The sequence below is a fragment of the Phoenix dactylifera genome, chromosome 6, assembly GCF_009389715.1.
Source record: "Phoenix dactylifera cultivar Barhee BC4 chromosome 6, palm_55x_up_171113_PBpolish2nd_filt_p, whole genome shotgun sequence".
NCBI classification, from domain to species: domain Eukaryota; kingdom Viridiplantae; phylum Streptophyta; class Magnoliopsida; order Arecales; family Arecaceae; genus Phoenix; species Phoenix dactylifera.
In genome coordinates, this window is record NC_052397.1 from 11632482 (window position 1) to 11642446 (window position 9965).

Here is a 9965-nt window from a genome sequence, read left to right on the forward strand (position 1 = left end):
AAGAAGATGAAGATAAACTTGAAGCATGTGTGTGTCTTCTCTGTGCAATGAATGAAAAAATAGATGACGAACGAGAACTACTAGAAGAAGAAATAGAGGTTTGTATTTGTGTTCTAGATCCACGAATTTTTTCATCATATATAGCATAAATATCATAAAGAAGTTGTTTTACCTCATTTTTAGCAGGTTCAGGATCTTTAATCATATTTTCACAGTATGCATCAAGTAAAATTAGCACGCCATTCAATTTAACTCTAGGATCAAATACAGCAACTAAGTTATGCATAGGACATATCTTGTCCCAATACTCATTCCATTTAGATTCCATTAGGTCAATAATAGGCATTAAAACATCATCATATCTATGTTCTGCAAATTTTTGACTAATTATATATGCTTGTCGTAAAAATGAACATGAAGTTGGATAATAAATACCAGAAAGAATATTGGTAGCATTATAAAAACTAAGCAAAAAATCTTCCAAAATTTTTCCTTTATTCCAATCAGTTTCAGTCAATGTAAAGCCTAATCCACGATCATTAATATATGCACTTAATAAGTTTTTATATGGGTATGCATCATGTATCATGCTATATATTGAGTTCCAACGAGTAATTATATCAAGTTTAAATTTTTTAAAACGTTTACCATGATTTATACATAGTTCCTTAAATTCTTGAAGTCTTGATCTTGAAGCATGAATAAAAGAAACTGCATTTCTAATTTTACCAATCACATCTTGAATCATGCCCATGCCAGCTTGAACAGAAAGATTTAAGATATGACATGCACATCTAATATGCAATAAATTTCCGTCTAACATGGGATGCAATGAGTCTTTTAATAATGCAACAGCAGAATTATTATTAGATGCATTATCAAAAGTAATAGACATAATTTTATCATTAATATTATATGAACATGCAGTTTGATAAATGATATTTGAAATTTGTTGCCCAGAATGTGGAAAATCAAAAGCACGAAAAGCAAGAATACGTTTATTTAATTGCCAATCATTATCAATATAATGAGCAGTAATGGCAATAAAACAATTACTACCTACAGATGCTGACCAAATATCAGAAGTTAATGAAATTTTTACATTTAAAGTAGAAAGTGTTTCAATTAAACTTTGTTTCATTGCTAAAAAGTTAGTCATAGCTACTCTTCTAAATGTACGCCTACTAGTTCTTTTGTAAGCAGGTTGTAGGTTTAATTGAACATATTCTTCAAAATTAAAAGATTCACATAAACTAAAAGGTAATTCATCCTTAACTATCCATTTTACAAGTGCTTTTCTTTGATTTTCATGATTATATGCAAAATTACCTACAAGTAATTCCCCTTGTATATTAAGGGTACTTTGAGTTTGAGCATGAGAATCATGCATCCTATGACTCTCTTGATGTCTTTTTAAATGCCCTGTTCCCCCACTACTACTACAACTATAAAGTTTGGCACATTTTTTACATTTAACTTTCCAGACTCCATCAACCATAACTCTATCAAATTCATTCCATACAGCACTAGTCCTCTTACGAGAAGAGGTTTGATCTTCACTCGGTTCACTAGTTCTAGAGGAACTAGGAACATGGGGTTGGGGATTAGTTTCTTCTCCCTCAGAAACAGGAGGAATGCCAAACTGACTTTCCTCAAAAGATGACATATCTAAATTGATGAATTCAAAAAATAAAAACTAACCACAAGGAGGAATTGAGTAGAGGGTCGGAGGGCAGAGGCAGAGCCGAGATTCTGAGCTTCCTCTTGTGCTCTCAACAGGAGTGACCTTCTCTTCTCAACAGGAACCTCCTCTTGTGTAGCACTTGAACACTTGCTAAATGCAAACTAAAAATCAAATTGCTAGAAGAGCACTTTAGAAGAGAGAAATAATAGTAGTAGAGAAGGAGAGAATAGTTGGTTTGGTGTGGTGAGAATGAGGGAGGAAAGGGCTATTTATAGAAGCCCAAAATGTTTTTCCCCAAAATACCCCTCAATTTAGCCGTTTTTGGACTGTTGGGAGGGGTAAAATTGGAATTTTTCCAAAATAGCCGTTGGAAACGGCTATTTTTCTCCCCCCCTCACCAGACGGGCCGTGCCTGGCACGGCCCGTTTGCGCCCGTTGCGGGCCGTGCCAGGCACGGCCCGTCTCGTGCCGTGCCCGGCACGGCCCGTTTAGACCTCGGGCCCGGTGGGCCTGGGCCGGGCCGGCCCAGCACGGCCCGTTGCCCAACTCTAATGAATGGGATAGAGTTAATTAAATTAATAAAAATAGTGTATTATTATTTTTTTATTGCAAATGGCTTAGCATTATGTTGAAACATTTTGCTCACATCATGGAATACAGAGTTGTAGAGGAATAGGGTAGATTCAATTAAATTCATAATATTGGTACATTATTAATTTTGTATTACAAGTAAAATTAATCGTTATTCATTTCGTATGATATTGAAATAGTTTGGGTTTTGATTAATATTATAATATTTTTGGAGTGATTGAATTATATATCTACCTTGAAATTTAGTTTCCAGGTTGTGAATTTTGTAGAAAACTACTTAATTATCAATTTGGCAAGAAAAAGTCCAAAAACATGCACATTTAGGAAATTGAAAATGACTTTGTCTAGGAATTAAATACTAACAAGATTTTACACATTTACTAAATGCCTAATACGCATAAGATGCCTCGTACAAATATTTTGAACATCCAAGATATTTGGTTAGATAACAGCCTGCCTAGTACTTAGGGTCGATGTAAAAAATCTCAAGGACTCCTAATAGTGGAAGAAAAATTTTCAAGAGAGAAAAATAATTTTTTCAAAACAAAAGAAGGACAGGACTGATGAGTTCACTTCCTCTCGCGAAGACTCTCAAAAAATTCTCCCAACTTTACTCTCCAACTCTCTCTCTCTCTCTCTCTCTTAGAACAACCGCACATTCTTCCGCTAAAAGACAAAAAATGTCGGAATCTTCTACTAAAAAGACAAACTCAAGTATATTTAACATCAGACTCAACACAACTAATATGGATCAGCACTAAAAGGAAAAAATTCTAATAAAACTGGGATTTGGCAAAGAAAAGAGAAGAAGGTGGTAAGAGAATGGAAGAAGAAAGAAGGGAAGAAAGAAATAAAGGAAGAAAGAACGAAGGATGGAAATGAGGAGTATGTGGGTTCGCATGAGATGGGGTCATGCAAGAGAAAGAAAAGAAAGGGGTTTAGAAGGGGGTCAAGCAAGACCTAGTTGGGCTTAGTTGGGTCTAACTAGAGATTTTTGGTTTTAATTATTGTACTTACACTTATCAAATAAGTATTTCAAAACAAACATTATCTTGGAAGAATTATGTAAGACAAAATTGCTATAAGCTCTTCATTGGCATAAAGACATAAATATACCTATTTTACTTTTTTATAGGAAAAAAATCCTCATCCAAAAGTTATTCTAAAAGAATGTGCCAATTTATGTAACTGTAAAACCTTTCATAGCTACGTAAATAATCTACATCAAGTCTTGCCTTCACCAAAGTTTGGGAGCTAAGGATACTTAGCCGTGGAAAACCCATGCTTATGTAGTCTAGTGCCTAAAGTCTCTTCTACAAACCCCCCAAAAAATTATTTCATAAGTTGCAATGAGATTACTAGACAAAAGTTAGAATAACTAAGTGATTTAACTATTTCCATAAGTATAACTTTTATTTCTTGCGGGCATAGTTATAAATCTCCATGTAATAATAAATAAAGTACTAATCTATCTTAGTCCTAAAAGCAAATAGTAGGAGTTTTGGTTATCCTTATATTTTGGTCGTACTCATGGAATTCTCCAAAATACTCTGCACCAAGATCTGCCGAATCGGTCCGTATCGGCCGGTACGGACCGATCTTGCCTGGAACCGATACCGAATCAGGATAAAATCTGGTACCAGTAGCTTATCTTTAGAGAACCAGTACGAGACTGGCACGGACCGGTACGGAAACACTTTCAACTTGTCTAACAGCTCCACTTTCAAATGGTGTAAATGCATGGGAACACTGGAACTTAGGAAAAGATCCATCTAAATAGTAAATTAGATTGTGTTGAGCTGGGGATAAGCTCGATGTTGGTTTTGGTTGATTGTCTACAAAAATTAACTAGGTTGATTATGAGCTCCTATAAAACAATCGAACCATAATTCTGAAAAGATTATAGTAGAAATTTCTAAGAAGAGTGTCTTAAAGAGTAGATGTAGGTGCATGGTTGGCACCAAATTACTATAAATTTTATTTGTTTGTGTTGCTTGATTTGTTTATATTAATTTTTTGCATATTTACTTATTACTTGGTTGCTAAAATTAATATTCATCTATCAAGTTTTATTATATTATATTATATTTAAGTTTTCAAAAAGCTCAATTCACCCCTTCTTGGGATGCATAGCTAGGTAACAAGTGGTATCAAAACCTAGTACTCAAGTCTCTCATTGACCTGACTATCAAAGAGTTAAGAATCTATGGCAGCCCCAATTGAAATCTTTCTTGCCAAGAGACAGTCTACAAACAGACCTCCACTTTGTAATGGCACAAACTATACCTATGAAAAAGCATGCATGTGCATCTTTGTTTAGGGACTAGACTCTGACATGAAAAGTGACATAGTTAATGGTCTTCATATACCCACAAAAATTATTGATGGCATATCTCCTCCCAAACTCGAAGGAAAATGGGATGAGTTTGATAAAAGATGGCACAGCTAAATATTAAGGCTATGAATGTTCTTTATTGCTCACTAGATGCTAATGAGTTTAATCACATATCAACTTGTTATTCTGATAAAGAGATGTAGGATAGGCTGGAAGTAACTCATGAAGGCACTAACCAAGTCAAAGAATCTAAAATTAATATGATTGTACATAAATATGAGTTATTTAAAATAGAGTCCAGTGTGTCAATAACTGAAATATTTACTCGCTTTACTAATATCATTTACGGTCTTAAAAGCTTTGAAAAATCTTATGCTAACAGTGATTTAGTAAGAAAAATTCTTAAGTCACTGCGAAGAGCTTGGGAAGCTAAAGTCATAGCCATTCAAAAAGCAAAAGACCTCAACACTCACCCTCTAGAAGAATTATTGGGTTCTCTAATTGACTCATGAGCTATCCATGAACCAGAATTTTGAATAAGATGAGTCAAAAAAAAAAGAACCATCACTCTCAAATCGATAGCTCAAGAAAAAAAAAGAATGAAGAATCATGTCCTCAAGTTAAATAAGGCATTATGTAGCTTAAAGCAAGCTTCTAGAAAGATTAAGTAAATTTCTTTTAGAAAACAACTTTTCAAGAGAAAATATAGATTAAACTCTCTTTATAAAAAGAAAAGATGATGATACCTTGATTGTACAAATATATGTTGATGATATTATCTTTAGTGCTACTAATGAAGCTTTATATCAAGAATCTGCTAAGCTCATGCAGAAAGAATTCGAGATGAGCATGATGGGTGAACTCACATTTTTTTTCGGACTTCAAATTAAACAAACAAAAGATAGGATCTTCATTAGTCAAAGCAAGTATACAAGAGAAATCTTGAAAAAATTTGGCATGGAGAAAGCAAAGCACATTGGTACCCCTATGAGCTCCTCTTGTAAATTAGACAAAAGTGAGCATGATAAAAGTATTGATTTATAGATTTATAGAGGCATGATAGATTTTTATTATATCTACCTGGTAGTAGACCTAATAACATATTTAGTGTTTGCTTGTGTGCAAGATATCAATCTAACCCTAAAGAATTACACTTAATTACTATTAAAAGAATCTTAAGATATCTAAATGGAACACAAAATCTAAGTTTATGGTACTCTATATAATCCTCAGTCAACCTAGTTGAATATTCAGATGCAGATTTTGCAAGTTGCAAAATTGATAGAAAAAGTACTAGTGAAACTTGCCAATTCTTAGAAGTTAATTTAATCTTCTGGTTTAGCAAGAAATAAAATTTGGCAGTTTTATCTACAACGGAGGCTAAATATTTAGCAATTGAAAGTTATTGTGCTCAAATCTTGTAGATTAAGCAACAACTTGAGAAATATGGTATAAAATTTGATAAAATACTCATAAGATGTGATAATACAAGTGCTATCAACTTAACTAAAAATTTCATACAGTACTCATGACTAAGCACATTAAGATAAGACATCATTTCATAATAGATCATGTTCAAAACAATGATGTAATGATTGATTTTATTTGTTATGAGAAGTAACTAACTGATATTTTTACAAAACTCGTTAGTGAAGACAAGTTCTGTTTAATTAGAAGTGAACATAAAGTTTGTAATCATTTTTGTTAAAATATGTCTGTTAAACTCCTAATTATTGTATTGAATTAACTCTATGTCAATTTTACTCTAATGAAAATATTGATTTTTTTTTCTTTGTAAGCTTACTCTGAATCTGAGAAGTCGACTCTAGAACATAAGGAGCCGACCTCTTGGAATAAGGAGGAGCTTCGAGTCGACTCGAGAGTTAACTCAAAGCTCTGTAGGCTATAGGGGAGTTGACTCGTATCTAATGATGAGTCGTCTCTAGTGCGGTGGTTGACCTTCTAGGTTGACACTTGGAGACCTAGAATGTCTTAAATCGAGCTAATGTTTCTCTTTCCCCTCTCCATCACTTCCAAATTTGCCTTCTCCTCAGTGATCTATTGTTTGAATCTTCTTTACCTTCCTTCTGCTTTCACTGCTCTTTCCCGCTCACCTAGTTTCATCGCCCTTAATCCCCCCCAAGGAAGATGCTCCCTTAGAGAATAAAGCATTTTGAAGAAGAACAAGAAGGAAGAAATAACAAAGAAATGTCTCCAATCCATTAGGGGCTCACTCTTCTCTTCTTTCCGTGCAAACATCCTCTTCAAGGATTCCGAACATGGTACCCCTCTCCACTAGTAAAATTGCTTCTACGAGAAACATTGATTTCTATATTTTGGAGAACAAGGGTTTGACTATTAGAGTGCTTATTAGAAGCCAAGGATGGAAATACTTCTGTAAGCTTAGAGGATTAATATATCTAGACCTTGTTCAAGAGTTCTATCAGAATCTCAAATTTGGAACAGAAAATATGTCTTCTGTAAGCTCGATTCAAAATACTCAGGCTTGGAACTCGACTCAACTCAAGTATCAATCGTGCCATACTCAAGCTCGAGTTCAAGCTTGAATTCGAATCTTGGTCATAATAATAGCCTGGCGAACCTTTTAACTGAGTATTTTGTTACTCGAGCTCGACTTGAAAAATTGTTCGAGCTACTTGAGCTCCACTCGAGTTCGGTAATAGTTGAGTCAAGTCGAGCTTGAGCAGCTTATGACTGTCTGGCTTATATGCACCCCTACCTGTAGCACCTGCGCCCTCTTCCTCTTATCCAACATGCTTCTCTGGTCCTCTGCCTTCACTGGTAACTTCACCTTCCCCTAAGTGATCAAAGTGTATGCCACTTGAATGCCATCGAACAAGGGAAGGAGGTCCATGGCTTGATTTTCACATTCAAATCAACTCAATTCATCGAATCAACTCGTTTGATTAGCTAGCACAACTTTACATAGGAGAGATAGTGAAGTTGGAAAATTGAACTACTTTTATATAGTGCTAGGAAGGCAAGGCACACTAATTAAAATATTGTCTTAAAAATAGTAGATGCGAGTGGGCTACTAGAATTTTTATCCTCGTGATACAATGCCCAAACGATTAACTTATTCGGTTCTGCAACATAGGTTAATGACAAGTACAATATGAAAATAGGAATAGGAATTAGTGAAAAAGTTTTGAGAGATTTGTAGGTATGTAGAGCTGCATGGGCATGCTCATAATACAACCCTACTTATAAATAATAAAGGGTTGAGACAGGTGACCATTCAATGCCTAATAGTTATCACTCAACAAAAAGAAGTGACAATTAACCAAGCAGCCATTTTTTCAAAAAATATATAAATTAAAAAAATCAAAGAAAATAGTACAAAGCAAGTAACTGTTGGAAAAGAGACATAAATTTTGAAAGAGATTTAAACTACTCTGACCCAATAGTCAAAAGTAGTAATCCACCAAATCGAACATTAGACAATCATTGGGACCCATCCTTTATGTTCCCAACATTTACAAGTATGAAAATAGGAATGCTATGCTGGTTAGTTGAATCTGAGCTATCAAACCTGCAACAAAATTCAGAAATAGAATATTAACAAATGGGTTTAGCAGATGCCATCAAATTATATTTTAGCTGACTTAACTTGACTACCTTATACTCATGCTCCAAACTCATAAATTTTAAATTCTTATTCCTTTCATCCATTACCCCCCATTAATTAGAATTCTAATATTCTTATTCTCTATAAAGTATTTCTATGTATTAATAGTGCATCGGTTTGATTGGTTTTGATTATCTAGTCAAGATCTAGTTGATTAAGTTGATTCTCCGACCACTCAAAAGTTTAGAAAAGGAAAATAAACTACTGCCGATTATTCGAGAAAAACACAATTTGAATAGAAGGTAAATTTTATATAAAACAATAAATAATACATCAGATAGCATCCAATAAAAAAATCCAAAACATCTATCAATCTAGAATACAACATGTTTCAATTACAACAAATGCTACTTTAAAAAAATATTTAATCAAATCATGAGTGAAGAATTTATGAAAATTGACTATAAAATATAAATATAGTCCATGATGCATGTTCTAAAATAAATCCAATAGAACTTTAACCTATTCAACAATATTGTGATCCTCATCAGGCATAAAAGAGAATTTATTACACAAGATGTTTTGCAACAACAATAGATAAATTCAACAACAACCACAACCTAAATATATATCTTAAAGTGATAGGGGAAGTCTTTGAGCTGAAAATTACCAGAAGTCACAAGAAGTTGAATAATTTCATATGTGAAACCATGCCACACTTCAACATTTAAACTTTATTATCCACTTGTATATCATCCAACTTTCCCCTTCCATATAGGCTCCCAACTTTCTTAGGTTTTCATAGGCGCTTTGATTTTCTTTAGGATTTTTTCTACGACACTTATACATAACTTTTATCCATTTTATATCTCTAATTTCTTAAGAGAACCCAGTTACCACTTCTACTTTAGCATGCAAGTCTTGAATGTCCCCAGAGGCCACATATATCCTTTTCTTCTTCTTCTTCTTGTTTTTTTTAATCTCATCTATCTAAGGGTTCTCCATCCAAAGCTTTATCTTTATTTACATAGGTGCATTACAAGAACATGTACAATCAATGGTCAAAATTTTAAGTCTAGCCCATGCTCATGCTCAAATTTGCTTCATGCTATTATATGGAGAAAAGTGACTTCAAATCCATATTGAATCTCATCCTATGCGAGAAAGGATTTTATGAGATCATTCTGTTTCACGTTGCAATTAACATGATGAAGAAGAAATTAGGACTAATGGCAATCCTTTGGAGTACATCAGTAGAAACGGATTGATTCTGTAATATATTTCAAATTATGGATTCTTTATGATTAATCATCAAAAGATTAGTGTGAAATCCCTTGGTAATAGTCAAAACTTAATTCAATTTTTTCATTATTCAATTTAGATGTCTATAGAAAATTATAGTATTGCATATATCTATGCACTTTAAGCAACCTATATGCCTAAGTCTTACTATTTTTGACTGATAATAGTACATGCGAAGCGAAAGTTTCCATACAACAATATCTTGGTTAGCTTCAATATATTACAACATAATTAAGCATGTTGACGTTCATATCACTATATATTAGTCAAGTATTTTCTTTTTTCATGGTTAGCATAGGACATTTGTGTTAGCATAATTTTAGGAATCATGTAACAACTTGCATTGCCCATAATATTTTTCTTTATTAGCGTTATTCTGCATCAACCTATATTATTTTTCTTTATTAGGACGATCTTGTAAGAGTGATTTTAGGCATTACATAACAACTTGTACCAGGCGATAA